The following is a 15,820-nucleotide window of genomic DNA, read 5'->3' as shown; positions in this document are numbered from 1 at the left end:
TGTTGCCCTCCGCTGAACCTGCTCCAGCACATCCACATCCTTTTTATACTGGGGTGATGGGGGCCAAAACTGGACAGACGTGGCCTCACTGGTGCCAAATAAAGGGGAACAATCACTTCTCTAGATCTACTTGAAATGTTCCTCCTAATGCACGATAATATGCCGTTAGCCTTCTTGGCTACAAGGGCACCCTGTTTACTCATATCCAGCCTTTCATCCATCATAACCCCTAGGTCTCTTTCCACTGTACTGCTGCTCAGGCAGTCGGTCCCCAGCCTATAACAATTCTTGGGATTCTTCCATCCCAAGTGCAGGACTCTACACTTCTCCTTGTTGAACTGCATCAGATTTCTTTTGGCCCATTCTGGATGCTAACTCTACCCTCCAAAGTATATATTTCTCCCCCTTGCTGTGTCATCCACAGACTTGCTGAGGGTGCAATCCAGTCCTTCATCCAGGTCATTAATAAAGTTGTTGAACAACACCGGCCCCAGAATCGAGCCTTGAGGCACTCCGCTTGAAACTGACCACCATCTAGATATTAAGCCATTGACCACTACCTGTTGGGCCCGACCATCAAGACAGCTTTCTATCCACCTTATAGTCCATGGATCCAATCCATACTTCCTTCACTTATGGACAAGCATGTTGTGGGAGACTGTATCAAAAGCTTTGCTGAAGTCAAGGTATATCACATTCACTGACTTCCCCATGTCCACAGAGCCTGTTACTTCATCATAGAAACTAGACAGAATTGGTCAGGCAGGACTTGCCCTTGGTGTATCTATGTTGGCTACTTTTGATCACTTTCTCCTCTTCCAAGTGCTCCAGAATGGATTCCTTGAGGACCCCTCCATTATTTCCCAGGGAATGAAGTAAGACTGACCGGTCTATAGCTCCCTGGATTGTCCTTCTTTCCTTTTTTTAAAGATGGGCATTATGTTTGCCTTTTTCCAGTCATTCGGGATCTCTCCCGAGCTCCAAGAGTCTTCAGAGATAATGGCCAAAGGCTGGGTAATGGCATCTGCCAATTCCCTCAATCTCATTGGGTGCATTAAATCCAGACCCATAGATTTGTGTACATTTAGTTTTTCTAGATAGCTCGTAACTCATTCCTTCCTCACAGATGGCTGCCTTCTACCTTCCTATACTGCATTGTCTTGCACCGTAGTGTGGGAGCTGTCTTTGTCCGTGAAGATGGAGGCAAAAAAATAGTGTTGAGTACTTCAGCTTTTCTTACATCAACTGTCACTAGGTTACCTCTCTCATCCAGTAATGGCCCCACACCTTCTCTGATCACCCACTTATTGCAGCTAATTTGAGATTTATTGGCTGATAAGCCAGTAATAGTTAGATTATACCTATACAGAAGCACAGTGAAGACCAGGAAAAAATGTTCGTGATGAACAGGGATAAAACACTAAAGCAATTTGCATAGTCTTTGGCAGGAAGACAAAATGTAAATACAAGTTGAGCGTGTGCTATAAACATGAAATTAGAGGTGCATCTCACTCCAATGCAAATTATTTCCTGGTGTGCCAGCCAGGTCCCTGCATCAGTGTCTCTGCTGATCACCTTGTTCCTACCCTTTTCCTGGTTAGAATCAGCACCACCCACTTTTCGAGGCACTATTATAGAACCCTGGCACCCAAGAGGTTATAGTATCTTTGTCTCTGAGACTCCCCCATAGCTGACTTTCCACCACCAATAGCTTTTGCCACCACAGACTCTGTAATGAATTTAATTCTAGCACTAGCTAAAGAATTTAAAGTCTTGCAGAGGGGCACAGGTTCATCTTTGCAGAGGTAACAGGGATGTGCATCAGAGGTTGTGTCACACATGGAGTGGGCGGGGGTGGGCTTATGATTCCCAGCTGGAGGATATATATCCAGGCTAGCTCTTATTGAGCTAGTACATTAAAACTAGAATGTAGCCAGAGCAGCTAGGGGCATGAGGCATGGACCCAGGGCAGCTGGTCCTTATGTCAGTTGTGCTCCTTTGTATACATTCTATTTTTAGTGCACTGGTTCAGTTAGAGCAATTGCAGGTATTTCTCCTTGAGCCAGGAGTAATGCTGCCAACTGAAGGGTTATGTCTACATTAGAGAATTTTTGTCAACAAAAACCCAGTTTTGTCAACAAAACTCACAGACCATCCACACTAAAACTGCATTCTGTCAACATACTTTTGATAGAACTCAGCACTTTGTTGACAGCCCCTCTCCCCCTTGAGGCAGATCACCTTTCTTCCAGATCACCCAACAGCCCTGTCTGTTGGTTGGCTGTTGTGTCAAGAGAGTGGATTGACAGAGTGATCCACTTTCAGATGTGGCCACAATCTGTCAAAAGAAGTTTTGTCAGAAGATATGTTCCAACAGTAATTTTTGTAGACAGATCACTGTCGTATAGACATAGCCAAAGGACTTCTCTACACTTGCCCCCAGCTTCAAAGGGGGCACAGTAATCAGGGTGACAGGAGATTACTTATGATGTTCTGCGGTGAATATGCAGCACTTCATTAGGCTAACTCCTCCCTGCGGCAACTTCGAAGTGCTGGCATGCATGTAGCCTCAGGCACTACTTCGAGTGCTTTTACTCCCTGGTTCCAGTCTCCCTGCAGCTTGCAGGACTGCAACACTGACCAGCTCATGGCTGGTCAACTTCCCTGTCCCACAAGTGGTGGGGAGCTGGGAACCAAGCAGCATGAGCTGAGGAGAGGGGAAACAAGCAGCAGCAGCCTCATCTGCGGCTGCTACTGGGGGCTGGGCCAGGAGCCCAGATGCAGGGCTGTGGGTCTCCCTGGCTCCCCCAATGGCTCTGACCCCCCACCCACAGAAACGCCAGATACACACATTTTGAATGCGCGGATCTCGAGGAATTACTATGTAGGCAATTTAACTTCAGACATATAAAGTAATACACAACAGTTATATAACTTTAAAACTTTGTTAATCATTAGTTGATTAACTTTCACCCACTGCTTTTGGGGCAGGTAAATATTGATACTAATTTAAGAGATGGAGAATGTGAGGTTAAAGGGAAGTTAACTGATTTCCCCTCTGAGTCACAGTGAGAGTCAAGATTAACAGTCAGGATTAAGACTCAGGAGCTGAAAGGCACTCCGGCCTACGTATAATTATGCTTGTTCTCATTCCCATGACGTACCACTGCCTGAAGTTCGAGCTGCTCAGTGTCCTTTTACTGTTCCTCTAACTGACCAGACATAGTTTAGCAGCTGCAAAAACTCACCTACTCTGCACAAAAATCTCAGAGGCTTTTATATTCTATGATTGAACAGGAACAGAAGCGCAGAGAGGCTTATGGACTCTATGTAAGTTGTCGTAGAGCAGAAGACCAATGCAATGGTGGTTTCTGTGGAGAAGCAGTAACTCATGCATGAAAAGAGGAGAAAAGGGCCTGAAAGCATCACCCTAGTCCTTTGCACAGAGAGTAGATGCTGAGGGAATGTGACAGAGCTGTCCAGAATGTTCTCCTGACAATTTAGTGAGTGACAATATGTGGTGTGGACATAAACCAAACCAAAGCAAGCAGTCCTGTAGCACTTTAAAGACTAACCAATTTATTTACTAGGCAGTGAGCTTTTGTGGGAAAGACCCTTTTCTTCAGATTCTGGAGAAAAACTGCTCTGTAGTCAGAAGCTGAACCATATACAGTAAACTCTTTCACATATCACAGAATCACAGAATCATAGGGCTGGAAGGGACCTCAGGAGGTCATCTAGTCCAGCCCCTGCTTCAAGTAGGATCAACCCCTATTAAGTCATCCTAGCCAGGACCTTATCCAGCCGGGACTTAAAAACCTCAATGGATGGAGAATCCACCACCTCTTTAGGCAACGCATTCCAATGCTTCACCACCCACCTGGTGAAGTAGTTTTTCCTCATATGTAACCTACACCTTTCCCTCTTCAACTTCTGACTATTACTCCTTGTTCTGCCATCTGACACCTCTGAGAACAGTTTCTCACCCTCCTTTTTAGAGCACCCCTTCAGGAAGTCGAAAGCTGCTATTAAATCACCTCTAAGTCTTCTCTTCTGTAAACTAAACAAGCCCAAATCCCTCAGCCTATCCTCATAGGTCTTGTGCTCCAGACCCTTAATCATTTTTGTTGCCCTTTGCTGAACCTGCTCCAGCAAAACCCCCTTCCTTTTTATACTGGGGGGCCCAAAACTGGACACAATATTCCAGATGTGGCCTCACCAGTGCCAAATAAAGAGGAATAACTACTTCTCTAGATCTGCTCGAAATGCTCCTCCTAATGCACCCCAGTATGCCGTTAGCTTTCTTGGCTACAAGGGCACACTGTTTACTCATATCCAGCCTTTCATCCACCATAACCCCTAGGTCCCTTTCCATCATACTGCTGCTGAGCCAGTCGGTCCCCAGCCTGTAACAGTGTTTGGGATTCTTCCGCCCCAGCTGCAGGACTCTACACTTCTACTTATTGAACCGCATCAGATTTCTTTTGGCCCAGTCCTCCAATTTATCCAGGTCCCTCTGGATTCTCTGTCTACCCTCCAACGTATCTACCTCTTCCCCTAGTTTTGGCAGCCCTGGGACATCTGGCAGCCCTGGGACAGGGAAGTTGCTGGATGGTCAAATATTCTGGATACTAGAGAGCTTTACCTAGAAATACATAACACTAAAAAAAAACAAGATTAGATATTAAGCCTGCTGCCACACTACTGCAGAAGATTGACCTGCTCAGGGTCGATCTTCCAGGGTTTCATTTGGCACATACAGGAAACAATGCTTTCAGGGGTCAAAGTCAACCCTGGAACTCCTCATGAGAGGGGAGGAATAAGGAAGGTTGATGGGAGAAACGCTTCATGTAGACAGACATCATAGTTGTAGTCGACCGCTCATAAGTTGATTTTAGCTATGGAATTGGCCTGGCTAAAATTACGTATCAGTAGTCAACTTCTATGTCTAGTGTAGACATAGCCTAAGAAAAACACTAAAATGTATGCAGAGCACTTTACCAACAACAGTAGTATTGTATACTGTAAACACACTGTATGTGCTCTATTTATTTGTATTTACTTTCACTATACTGTACTTATGGAAAACGTAACTAAAATTTACTGATTGTTAAAATGCCAGCTATTGGAGAGTTCCAGATGGTAGACTGCCGGACATGAAAGCATTTACTCTAACTTGTAACCAGCTAAGCTGCCGATACTCCCAACTGACTACAAGTCATACAACTCAGCTACCAGTCATGTTCCTGCCTTCCAAGCGTCAGCTCAGAGAAATACTATTTTGCACAAAGCTCACAAAGAGCAGGGAATCAGCCATTGAGTGAATAATGAATAATAGATACTTAAGGATGCCTCCTGGGTTGTTCTATGTGATCTATGCTGTTTGACTCAAGGACTCTCTTCAGAAGTCTGGTAGGTTTATCCTGGAGTTCAGGTAGAAAAGAAAGGGTACAGCTACAAAATTACGCAGAAGCTGGCTACTCTGATTGCATCATGATCAAGGATTTTTCTCATCAACATCAAGGCAACAGGGCTCTTCTCTTAATGGACAGAACAATGCAAGGGAGAAAAATAAGGAGACAGATAGGACTGACTGGCAGATTTCCTATAGAAAAATCCCACTACTATGACATGCATCGCATACTAACATAATTAAACCGTTTATATTATCAGGTTACTCTAACATTTCCGTGATGTTTGATACCTTCAAAATACCTCAAATAATTTCATGTCTGATCTGTTCAAGAGATACAAAATTTATGGAGGCATCTGTCTTATTATTTTATAACACAATTTTAATAAATCAAGTAACTCCACCCTAAAACACAAGCCTTAACGTGAAAAACTGAGCAGAACAAGCATCCCCAAGGATTTAAACAGAACATATATTAAGCCCTAGAGGTCCTGGTGAGATGGTAGCCAGAAGTATTAGCAATTCAACCATTTTCAAAAGCAGCATTTTGATAAGAATCAGTTGCAAAAGAAACATATTTTTTAATCAAGTTACCATTTGGCACCACCTTACAATCTGTTCAGCCCTACTGAATTTAACAGATTTGCACAGGACGGAAATCAGCATGGAATTTGTAGAGCTCAAAAAAGTGACACATAGAAAAGACCCAGACAAATCATGGGTCATTCATGACCTCAGCTGCTGAAGATAATCTTATGTGCACCAGCTCAGGATATGACACTTTCTCTAAGAGTATTTTAGGAATCCAGAATATACACACAATTATCTCAGCAATGCACATGTTGCATGACACAAGTAAATCCCATAGTCCAAAAGGTCAGATTGGTTGAATTGAAGTGGATTTGGCTTTGCTTGTACTCCCACCTCATTTCCATCAAGATTCTAACAAACATTTCCCCTAACAGGAATATTCATGGTGTAGTGGACATTAGCCAGAAAGTACAGTTTGAATTAGTGAACACTTGCGTATATACTGTTAAGACGATTCTTGGAATTATTCTTATCAAAGCCAGGAAACGAAACCATATCATGTGATCTAGAGACCCAATTATAACTATCCAGCACAGCTGAAATTTTGGATATTGAAATTGCCATGAACAATCCATGAATCAAGAATTGGTGATTCACAATATTTGGCACATAATTCTGAACAACAAATATATTTGAGAATACCTTAAATTTCTCTCAAAAGGAAAGTAGTGGTTAGAGTCATCACATAAACAATATTGTATGAATTTTCCCATCTGGGTCCCAGTTCTCATTCTGACCCTCCTTCCACTGAAGTGGGACCTCTCTCAACATATGTCTGTACTGAAGAACGGCTACAAAATATTTACAGTTGAGTAGTGTTACAAATAATGTAGAATATTTAATGGATACTGATTTGCACTGTTGTAAACATAAAACATCTGCTATTCCCCCTCTTATGAGACCACTGGGACACAGCAATAAGTATCACTAAGAACGGGTAAGCAGAAGGTTGGTACAAACCCTTACAAATCTTTTGCTCTATTTTCTCACTCAAATAGCCGGCAAAAGCAAACACCATAAAAGCAGCCTTTAGAATTGTACCCCAGAAAGCTACACTGATTGCAGACTGCATTAGGGAAGAGAGAAGTACGTGCAAATAACTGCTGCCTCACCCTCAAAATTGTCTCCAAGCAGCAGAAAATAGAACATAAAGAATGTTAAAGAACTACTTGTCTTATCTTGCTTCAGTTCCTGATGGGTTTGTGCAGACAACGGCTTAAATTTTACCTGAAAGTAATGACATCTGAGAAAACAGATTATGGCATCTTCCTTCCCATCTGCTCTGTGGGGGCAGATTCCTGTCTCTGTGACACCTGTCTGAAACTCTAGGTGATATGTAAGCACCAGCGAGGGAGAATATTTTCCCCTGTAGCTAAGAATATTCACATCGAGTTTCTCTTCATGAGCTAGAGAGAAAGGCAGAAGAAAGATTCTTCATTTATGCTCTGTATTACCGCACTGACTGACGGCAGTCTTCATCATGGAAAACTGAGGCAGTTCCCATTGAAGTCCCTCCGTGCTGTTTCCTCAGACAGCTAGCTGGTGTGGTAACTGGGTGAGGAGAGATGGACCACTACCATCTTGGCTGAAGGCACATTCTCTAGGGCAGTGGTGTCTAATAGGAGTACCAAGACTGCCACACTTGGGGTTGTCATCTTTCCCTATTCACCACATACGCCCCCACCCCAAATAAATGCCCTGCCCCTCCCTCAGAGTCAGGCAACCTAGCCCAGGGGTCAGCAACCTTTCTGAGGCAGACTGCCTGCCTAGGCCTCCCCACCCCTCTGCCCTGTATTCCCCGTTACTGTGGGGGATCCACTGCAGGGGGCCCCATCGCAGGAGGTAGGACTCTGAGCCCAGCACCGTGCTTTGGCAGGGGCCCCATGGCAGGAGCTTGGTTCTGACCCCACATTCAGGGGGGACCCATGGCGGTGGGTCCCGGCACTACACTCCAAGAGCCCCATTCGCCACAGTGCAGTCTCCTATTCGCCATATGTGGTGAATGGAGCCCATATATGACACCACAGCTCTCAGGGAGTCCTAGCTGACTGTGGAATTCAGATCCTGAAGCTGGATCTTTCATGGGTTAACAGGGTTTTGCTGCCTTTTTAGGTCCTTGTCAGTCCACACTATTTTTCCTGTTTGTGTGGTGATTATTCACATTTCATCTAGGGAAGTATACAGCACACCAAGTATGGTCATGCCATGAGCCCAATTTTCAGATATGTCAGTCCCCATAGCCATTGTAGTTGATGGAGCCTGACCCTAATCAGGTGACAGGCTATGACGCCCTGGTCCATGTCACGCTGTTAGGGGCAGGAATCAAAGGCAATTACTTTCCCACATTCCTGGGTGTCCCATCTAGAATAATACCATTTGATCTGCTGAAATCATTCGAGACAGAATTCTGGAGTGAGACACTGATCCTTTTCAAGTCAGTGACAACTTCCATTGCCTTCCATGAGGCCAGCATTTCACCGTAAGTATCTAAATGTTTAGTAAAAATAAGTGTCAGAGGCCATCATGAACAATGTTCTACCATAAATACCTGGTTATGATTCGTTTGACCTGTGTTAGCAGAAAGTGACCTTACTAATCTGTATTCCCAAGAAGCTGTCCAGGGCCTTGATGATACTCAGATATTTGTGACTTGGTGAAATGTTTCACATTTATTTTCCCCCTCTTATGGGCCTGATCCAAAGCCCTATTAAGTCAAAGAAAAGGCTCTCCATGATTTGAGTGGGCTGGGAACCATGTTCTCCAGCCCAAATCCATGGAGGAATTCTTAGCCATTTCAGAATGAGTAGTGCTGTACTCTATTTGGGCCATAAATTGCTATTACTCTCCTCCCCCAAGACAGTGGAGCCTGACGGTGATGGTCGGCTGCCCCAACCAAGGCTAACGTTTGTGAATTTGCCCTGGTCCAAGGCCTCTTGATTCTTTACTGATTTACTGTGCTAATCCAATGTGGATGACCTCTTGGTCAGTAGGTAGCAGTGAGGCAGAGTGGACTTCCTCCAACATCGATGGGTAGAGTTTTGCATGGATACAAAACTGGTATCTTCAGCCGCATCCGCAGCTGTAAAACGATCTGTGGGCATCCGCATCAGCATCCACACATGTGGATATGCAGGGAAATAAAGTGATACCTGCAAATTCTCAGGATTCTAGATACAAAATTTGTATGCATCCATAAAAATGAGTCATGGATATCCACATCCAAATCCACAACTGTGGACATCCACAGGTATGAAGTGGATAACCGTGGATTTGCAGGGCTCTCCTAACAGAAAGGAACCACTCCAACCCACCACAATCAGTCATATATGTAATTCTTTAACATATTCAGCCCTTGTACACAAACAATGGAAAAAAGTTGGGTGAGTCTGGTCTGCCAGAATGATTTTTGAAAAATGTTAATTAAACAAATAAGGAAGCAAAGGGTCAGAATGAGGATGCCTTGTTTTGCCAGCTGGATGGTTGTCTACATTTTATACAAAGTAATTAATTAAGTGCTTGTTTTAGGAGCAATGCTAATGTATCAGATCAATAGCAGCCTGCTTCTACTGTGTCAGGAGTTCCAAAAAGAATCAAGGAGGATGTGTGTGAGAAATTAAATCCAACTGACAGTGTAATTAAGAATGATCATAGAAAAACTATTGTTTGGATTAAGTCTGCTTATAATAAGAGTTTCCTTAGCTAATTGTCTGATTGGGCATCTAGGCTGGTGCACTACTTACTATTTAAACCCTTGTACTCCGACTGGAGCATAGGTCATCTACAAGTCTCCTCCACTTCACTCTGTCTCAGGACAAAACTTACAGGTGACTTCTGAAATGCCCCAGTTGTAGTCCTTCAATCTCAGTAGATCTTCTGCACATTGTCTGAGGTCTTCCTTTTTTGGATTTTCCTAGCAGGTTCCATTTGAGAGCTTGAAGAACTATGCTGGATGATGATTTTCTGAGAGTGTGCCCTAGCTATCCTCACTTTCTTCTCTTGATCTGCACATCATGAGGTTCTTCTCCTGCTCTGTTCCAAAGTGACAAAGTCTTACCATTTGCTGTGAAGGATGTATCTCAGGCATTCTGTTTATAAATGTCTGTAGCTTGTGATTTGAAGACTTTTTATTATGCCAACTCTCACATCCATACAAGAGCACATTCTTCACGTTTGTATTGAAGATCCGCAGTTTCATCCTCACAGATATTATTTGTGAACTCCATATAAGATGGAGAGTCTTGAATGCAGCTGTTGATTTCCCTATCCTTGCATTGACATCCTTATTTGTTCCTCTGTCTCTGCCATTTATACTCCCCAAGTAGGGGAATGCTCCAGAATCATTTTCTTTCATCCATAAGAGGAACACTCCACACATGCCTGGGTGCACATAACAACATTTATCCCACCTGTGGATGAAAAAAAATTAGAGGGAGCCCTGGGCACAATAAATATGGAACCTCTACAATGCCATTTTTAGCATACTCATTATTCAAGACACAACCACACTTTACAATTGCTGGCTTCAAACAACAACCATATTCGTTGTCCATTTCATTGATGTAAATGGAGCGTGGTTAAAAAAAGGCTTAAATATGCTTTTCTTTCTAAAGAGAAAATAATGAATGGGTGAAACTTTGCCTTTATTAGTAACCAACAGTGCAATAACAGAACAGCAGGTATGTGAGCCACCTATAAGTCAAGGGGTAAGAGAATTTTGTTAGCAAATTTCCAAAGGGGTCACAGAAACAGCATGTCATAAATAATGGAAAATCCCAACTGTATTCATTTAAACCTCTACAAATGTTGTTCACAAACAGTGGAATTCATGCTGTGCATGGAGCTGCCTAGCACAAGCTTGGCTTAAATGGGACTTGAATGACCTTGTCTGCATGATAGCAAATTTCATCTCGTGTGTGTGTGTGTGTGTGTGTTTGCTTGCATGTGCACATACACGTATGTTAAGCACACAATGTAAACATTTAAAATTAATGCTTTTGCTCCTCTCAGCTGCCTAACATCATGTGAGATGAAGTGCCATGATTTATCTCTGTACTTAACCACTCTAAATTACAGTAATTGTACCTAATCGCTTTAATTCTTTCTTCTGTGGGTGTTTCATTGCCATGGTTACTTGTCATGTGTAAACACTTATCAGTTATCTCTCAAAGAGCATATGCTTTAAAAATCCCTTGAAAGGCTATAAAGGAGGGACCCAGATGTGCACTGTGTTTGCACAAAAAGTTGTATTTTGTAATGTGCGACCACAAATCTGAAAAAACAGCAGAATCAACAGATTGAGAGTGCGTATATAAAATATGGACACTGGGACCAATTCTGCCACTCAGTCTTATGTTGAATAGTGTCTTTCTCTCTTCAGAATCAACGGCTGCGTCTACACGTGCACGCTACTTCGAAGTAGCGGCAGTAACTTCGAAATAGCGCCCGTCACGTCTACACGTGTTGGGCGCTATTTCGAAGTTGAAATCGACGTTAGGCGGCGAGACGTCGAAGTCGCTAACCCCATGAGCGGATGGGAATAGCGCCCTACTTCGACGTTCAACATCGAAGTAGGGACGTGTAGACGATCCGCGTCCCGCAACATCGAAATAGCGGGGTCCTCCATGGCGGCCATCAGCTGGGGGGTTGAGAGATACTCTCTCTCCAGCCCTTGCGGGGTTCTGTGGTCACCGTGGGCAGCAGCCCTTAGCCCAGGGCTTCTGGCTGCTGCTGCTGCAGCTGGGGGTCCGTGCTGCATATACAGGGTCTGCAACTAGTTGTTGGCTCTGTGTATCTTGCACTGTTTAATGAAAGTGTGTCTGGGAGGGGCCCTTTAAGGGAGCGACTTGCTGTTGAGTCCGCCCCGTGACCCTGTCTGCAGCTGTGCCTGGCTCCCTTATTTCGATGTGTGCTACTTTGCCGTGTAGATGTTCCCTCGCTGTGCCTATTTCGATGTTGGGCTGAGCAACGTCGAAGTTGAACATCGACGTTGCCAGCACTGGAGGACGTGTAGACGTTATTCATCGAAATAGCCTATTTCGATGTCGCAACATCGAAATAAGCTATTTCGAAGTTGGGTGCATGTGTAGACGTAGCCAACAAGACTACTCTAGTAAGGTATAACTATGTCATGAAGGCCAGAATAATTGAACTGGACTTTGGAATAATATAGAAAGTTTGTACAAGGAGTCCAATTCTTAGATAAATTCATGTGAAAGTACTGTGACTGTATGCATAGTCGTGAAATTGCATGTGCAAACAACCAGCAGACCATCCAACTGAGACTACGCATCAACAAATGTTTTCTAGACCACAATTCATCCAGTATATATGTCCGCCTGGCTTGAATCATTTTAACTGACTCCTGCAGCTGATTGACAGTGGGAAATGGCAAATATGAGTTATAAGGAAACCTACAAGAGCCTCCTCTGAGTTTTATTTCAAGTTTAGGTTTGCTATTCAGGAATAAATTTGTGGAGTAAATAAGAGATATGTATTTTAAAGGGAACTTGAAATACAGGAAGATTTCACATTCAAAATTAGCCTTTCAATACCAATCCAACTTGGTTCAGGATGAAATACAAAATAAAAATCTATGTCCATTTCCAAAACTAGACCTTATTTCTAGGACAATCTTGTGAGCTACAGACTAAATATCCAGGTGCAATGCAAGAAAAAATATTATAGAATGAAGACGTTTATCAAAAGAAAGTTAGGCACAAGTGAAAAGATATGTATTTTTCCAGATCAGCAGCTGTTAGCAGAATTTACTCCTAATCCTGATATGTATATCATAAGATGTTTCTCAGATCAATTGCAGAGTGCATGTTATTACTAATCTTATTTAATCATTCATGAAGAACAGCTTCAAAGAGAGGACATAGATACCTTTCAATGCTCTGATTTGGGAGCTACTCATTCCGCGTGTAACAGAAAATCCTGGCTGCTGAATAATTTAGGATTATAAGGAGAGTTGTCTTAAACCAAGCCAAGGGAAGAGAACAGCGTCTGGATTTTAAACTAATGATGGGAAAAAATCAGATGACATTAGTGGCTGCAAATTTCTGTATTGCAAAATTCATCCATTGTGAAATGCTAACTGAATGAGACACAGACGTTTTCTTTTAAATATGTTTCTTGTTTCCAGACTTTAGATCCACAGCTCAGACCTCCAACCAACAAGTGTCAAACATCAGAAAAAATCTTTCAGAACAGCAAAAATAAAGACATTCAAAGCTAACGTTGAAAAGATGGACTTCACTCTGTCTTGACACACCCAACCACCATTAGCCATCACAATGTACGTCAACTTCCTGTACTGAACTAATGCAATTCCCTCAACACGCAGAGCGCAGGATGGAGTTTCCTAGCATTCGTTTTCTCAGCTACCTCCAGCCAGTATTTCAGTCCAATGGCTTTTGTACATGAAAACAACGAAACACAAAGGAATGAAAGTATATTGCGAGAAAGTATGTTACTTGTCTCCTTTGATGCAGGTGGTATCTGCAGCCACACACAAAATGGCCACACACAAAATGGCAGTTCTGCAAACGTGGATGAATTTAAAGGCCATATCCAGAAAAATAATCATAACCATGCATCTGAATCTCTCCAGCTACATCCACACTAGCCCCCTCCTTTCAGAAGGGGCATGGCAATGAGGGAGTTTGGAAGATGCTAATAAGGAACTGACATGAATATGCAGCACCTCGTTAGCATAATGGCAGCTGCACACGATTCGGAAGTGCCGCTTTCGGAATGCACTCTGTGTGTAGACAGGGACCTTTCAAAAGGACTCTCCGGACTTCAAAAGCCCCTTCTTCCTATTTGGTTTTAGGAAGAACGGGCTTCTGAAGACTGAGGGGCCTTTCAAAAGGCCCCTGTCTACACAGGCAGCCTGGCCAAAGTGGGCTGAGGGCTCCTCTAACCTTCTTCCTAATCCTAGACCCAAACCCTACTGCGAGGTCACTGCCACCCCTCAGAATTCAGAATGACTCAGCTCCCCTGGTCCAGGTCACTGCCTCACCCTCTCACTCTGTATCCTGAGAGGATGGCCGCGCCTGCCAACAGTGAGGGACAAAGGGGCCATTGCACAGGGGCCCAGCATTTCAAAGGAGCCCAGAGTTCCTGCCTGCCATTGCTGCTACTGTGGCAGTGGCTGGAGTCCTGGGCCTCTTTGAACCTGAGCACCTGAGCACCACTCCACTTGGCTCTAAAGGCTGGGAGAGAGGGCACAGGGCCACACACCAGGTGGCACTAAGGGCCAACCCTAAGCCCCAGCCCTTCAACCTGAGGCTCAGCCCCTTCCAGAGGTGTGAAGCTGCATCCCCCCTCCACCCCTCGCCACACACAGACACACCTTACCCTCGGGTCCACAGTGCCTGTCCACCCCTCTCGGGATGGCTACACTGCAAAGACAGCTGCAGGTGACTGGGCACCCAAGGCCGGGCTGTGGGGCTGTTTAACTGCAGTGTAGGCTTCTGAGCTCAGGCAGTGGTGTGGGCTCCAGGACTTTCCCACTCAGCAGGTTCCTACAGTCCAGGCTCCAGCCCCATCTCGGGAGGCTACCCTGCAATGAAGCAGCCCCGCATCCTGACCCCCACGAACCCGAGTCTGCTGACACAGCAGGATTTTACTTGCAGTGTGGGTGTACCCTCAGCGACCAAACAGTGATTTCCACGTCCATCAGGTTTTCCTGGTTTCCACCTAAATCAATCGGTATTGGCCGCCTGGTGTCTAGAACATTCCCTGATGTTTTGCAATTCCTTGGTCGCAGGTTCCAGAAGTTTCTATGTTCTAGAGGGACCAAGAGAGAAACAGGCTGAGTGTAGGGTCTGGCTTTGTTCCACCACCTACCCTGACTTATATGAATTCAGCTTCACTGGCCTGAGGGAAGCTTGACCCAGCATGCAGGGAAGAGAGGGTATTTACCATAGTGAAGATGAAAATGCTTAGAGGAGGGGCTGCTGGGTCGTGTTTTCTCACCTAAGGATATTTTTATAGCGCTGGTACCAGCTAGTCAGGGCTTTCTCTAGCAGTTTTGGTGCTCTATGCAGCCCAAGCACCTGCACAAGGCTGTGGGTGCAGGAGCTGTGGGAAGTAGGTCCCAAGCTGCAGGAGCAGAGCATGGAGGCATTGGGGCGTCGGGCCTGCCCCCTCATCCACCAGCAGCAGTGGAAAGCAGAGTGACCCAGCCCCGACCCACTGCACTCCCTCCATTCCCAGCTGCATCGCTCAGGGGAGGGAACATGGGGGATGTGGTGGGGCCACCCCCACACTCACCGGTAATGGGGAGCAGAGTAACATGGCTGGGAACTGGTGGAGTGGAGCAGACTGGATGGGTCACTCCACTTCCTGCCACCACTGGTGAGTTCAGGGCAGGGGCAGCCCCAGCTGCTGGTACCAAGTTCCCCTGCTATTGTCCAAGGCCACATCACCCAGGGAGGAGACTTTGGGAAAGGGGTGGAATGGAGGCAGAGCAGGGGTGGGAAGAAATGGGGTGGGAACAGAGCAGGGGGATTGTCATGGCCCCACACTCCCTTAGGGACAGCCTTGCTGACCATTGCCTGTGAGAGGGGCTGGCCTGGGATGGAGCTGGCCACCAGAGCTGGCATCAGTACACAGCTGCCTAGGGCATCGTGAAACTGGGCAATTTGGTGCCCCAGCCTTCCCTATGCCCTACAGGGCTGAATATGTCACGTGTTGGTAGGGAGGGCCCTGCAGCCAGTTTACTCCCTTAAATGGTGTGTTCTCCTCTCTCTGTGGATTTTGTACTCCATGCCAATGCGCCTGCTTTGGGAGTGGAGCAAAGCAGTCCTC

Source organism: Carettochelys insculpta, chromosome 15 (assembly GCF_033958435.1).
Source record: "Carettochelys insculpta isolate YL-2023 chromosome 15, ASM3395843v1, whole genome shotgun sequence".
Taxonomy (NCBI): Eukaryota; Metazoa; Chordata; order Testudines; family Carettochelyidae; genus Carettochelys; species Carettochelys insculpta.
Note: the sequence above shows the minus strand (reverse complement) of the source record.